This window comes from Hibiscus syriacus, unplaced genomic scaffold (assembly GCF_006381635.1).
Source record: "Hibiscus syriacus cultivar Baekdansim isolate YM2019G1 unplaced genomic scaffold, ASM638163v2 tig00109972_pilon, whole genome shotgun sequence".
NCBI lineage: Eukaryota > Viridiplantae > Streptophyta > Magnoliopsida > Malvales > Malvaceae > Hibiscus > Hibiscus syriacus.
The window spans coordinates 3,022,876-3,026,330 of record NW_024062543.1 but is presented as its reverse complement, the minus strand read 5'-3'; the positions used below and the strand labels follow the sequence as shown (position 1 = coordinate 3,026,330).

Genomic DNA, 3,455 nt, shown 5'->3' with positions numbered 1-3,455 from the left:
GCATTCATTGCGTTTGGAAGATCCTGCTTGTTTGCAAATACAAGTACTACACATCTTCGCAGCTCATCCTGGAAATGAGTTAGTGAACTAGTTAACCATGACAATCGAGCAAAATCATCCCGAAAGCAGAAAATTCAACTCATGCTCCTAAGTTCAATATGCTAAACCTCTCTACTTTCATTGATCTTATTGGTACACTAATTGACAAAGTAAATGTAAAAAAGTCATTACATTAAACTACTTTTGATGAATAAAAATCTGGATCAAAAACAGTAGCATAGAATGTAGAGACAAATTTTATTGAAAATAGTCATTAGCTTTAAAGTTGTAGTTTCATACATGAATTTCAACACCGACATTCACTCTAGCTCTTGTGTAATGGACTTTACAGTTGACAGCTCAAGTAGCTAGAGGACTAAATTCCTTTATGCTCGGAATTTCTTGAAACAATTGCTAAAGAATCAAGTTAAGAATAAAACTGTTTGACTACTAGGGGCAAACAGTGGACATCTGATCACCATATAGGATCCTTGACCCTTAAGCACTATACTAGGCCTACCCATTTGTTTTTGTAGGGCTATTAAATCTAATATTTATGAAAGAATAAACAATGGCACCCAAAGCCACTTAAAACGGCAATACAGTGCAAGCATAAATAATAACCATGGAGACGACTGGTTTAATAACAAGCATACCTCATTCAACATTCTATGCAATTCATCCCTGGCCTCAACAACCCGGTCTCTGTCGTTGCTGTCAATCACGAAGATGAGACCCGGGGTATTCTGGAAGTAATGCCTCCACAATGGACGAATCTGCATGATTAATATTGAAAAACTAGGGCATTATTTGATTAGTCATTACTTAGATGTCAGAATATGTAAAGAACCTTGACTATTACTGCATCAAAATTAAAACAGTAATTTGCAATATTGCTGAAAAAAAAGGGAAAACATGAAAGGGAAAAACTCATGCCTTGTCCTGACCACCAACATCCCACACGGTGAAACTAATATTCTTATATTCCAGTCTCCACGTTAAATCCTACAAAGACAGAAAACATGACTAGTTAACGTAAAGCATGAACACATATAAATATAATCACAAACAAGATAAACAAATCACTATATGAAATATTAGCATTATTGTCTTGTGACTAGACATCACATTTCTCAAAACTAATTCCTCATCTTGGATCTAAAAAACCATTTGTTGAATTTGTTTTATACATATTTCAATTCCAAGTCTCTAAAAGTCCAGCATAAAAAATATACAAAAACAATATTGATAGCAATGGTAAAGGGGGAAAAAGTGGAATCACATGCTCAACTTACCAAATGATATAAACCCTTGAATGCAAATATATTATAAGATGGAACTAAAGTTCCAACGAAAAAGAATGTTAAATTCTGAAAAGAAAAGGCAGCAAAGGGACTCTACGGATTACATGTTTTGCTAGATAATCTAGTCGATGAAATACAAGGCACAAACATTCCCTCAACAAAGTGCAAGCTATTGAAGTGGTGGGAAGTTAATGAAATGACTCCACTTGAGTTATTCAATAGAAACCTCTATCTAAAGAGGTAAAAATAAGATAGAATGACAATTCAAAAATAAGATAAAGATAATCACAATTTATTTCAGTGTATCAAATCCTAAATCTACTCTGTTACGCCCCCAGCAGATTGATGGACGATAGAGCAGCAATTTTGGATTCATGATGACAAAAAAACACAAATAGTTGATGAGGGAAAGGTGGATTTTGTGACTGAGCACACTGTGATGACAGTTTCTAGTCCTGAGTTATTCTAAATCAGAATATTGTGAATATCAACATTGTGCAGATGGTGATGTAGTATTTCAAGTGACGTCGTTGTAGGTTTGTTTCTTAGACAAGGCCCTTCAACTGGTTACTATGATAGGTGGGCATGAACCTTGCTGCCTGGAACTAAGAGTCGGTGATTGGCTAGTAATAAAGAAAGCCGAACCGTTGGCTTCGGTAAACAAGAATCGGTGTTGTTTTAGCCACTCAAAAAAAGGATAAATTGTTTAAGCCGTATAAAGGTCCAAGAATATGCTTGATTGAGCAAAGGGTAAGAAAACACGTATAGGTCATGATTAAGAGCCATGTTGTCAGACAGAATCTCTAGCACAACTGTTGAGGCCACTGCAGGAAAAAATGTTGTTTGCACCTGAGGTAGAGAAAAGAAATAAGATCTCGTCCCTTCAAAGTTCAAAGGTAACTGAGATCCTGGATTAAACTGAATCAGATAATTGGTGGTCTTAACCATGGTTGGGGTAAAAGTTGGTGTTGCGATTAGATAAACAAAAGGTATATGGTAATTCAATGAAATGGGAAAAGTATACGATCAGCTTCCCGTAGGAGACTAGAATGGTTCTGACACCATATTGAAGTGGTGGGAAGTTCATGAAATGACTTGATTTATTCACTAGAAATATCTATTTGAAGAGGTAACAACAGATAGATACATAGATATCTAAACTAATAATTCAAAAATAAGATCAAGATAATCACAACTTATTTGAATATATCAAATCCTAAAGCTAGCAGCAAATAACAACAGAACAATTATGATGGTTCTAATATAGAATTAGAGATAACCAACAAAACCAAAGATTCAAAAAAGAGGGAATTGAAAGAGCTCTCACCGATGGTTGGAATAGTTGTAACAATTTCTCCAAGCTTGAGCTTGTACAAGATGGTGGTCTTACCGGCTGCATCAAGACCCACCATCAAAATTCGCATCTCCTTCTTGGCAAAAAGACGGCTAAAAAGCTTCGCAAACGACAGCCCCATTTCTCTTCCTTAATTACCAATCCCTTAATATTATGAAATTTTGCATTTATCACTTGCAAAAAAAGAAAAAGAACAAGATAAACTCAAGCCTTCCATTTTCCAATCAATAAACAGGTCTCATGAATCAAATAAATCTGAAAAGCAGAGATGCGAAGAATCAATGCCAGTAAGCCACTTACATATTCCCTTTGAGAAATCACAAACATATAAATATAGTCAGACAACAGATCTAAAATAATTCATCAGAGAAGATTTCAGATCAGACAGGAAAGCAACAAGATTTCTCAAAATTCGACAGGCAAGTCATGAAGAAATCAAGCATTTTCAAGGCCCCAATCGTTCTTAACCTACGCGCTTAAAGGACAAGGAAACGATTTCAATAAAATCCTCGCATCTAAAACAAAGAGAGAAAACTACTGGCGCGTTGACTCGATCTCTTTACACATATCGATCGCAATATATCGAACAGCAAAAATCTAAGCACAGATTTGAATGATTATACCTTTGGAGATAATTGCAGAGGGATACGTGAGAGATTCTGGATTTGAATTCAATTATTGAAGCAGAGGGAAGAAAGAAGAGAGACAGAAATTTGAGCAACGAGAGAGCTTGAGACCAACGCCAATTAAATGTGGGA

The 3,455-nt window shown here is 35.6% G+C and overlaps 1 pseudogene; it reads right to left on the bottom strand.

Annotated features, from left to right (window-relative positions):
- Positions 1 to 5: 5 nt before the first annotated feature.
- On the bottom strand, positions 6 to 3,455 carry LOC120211364 (annotated as a pseudogene).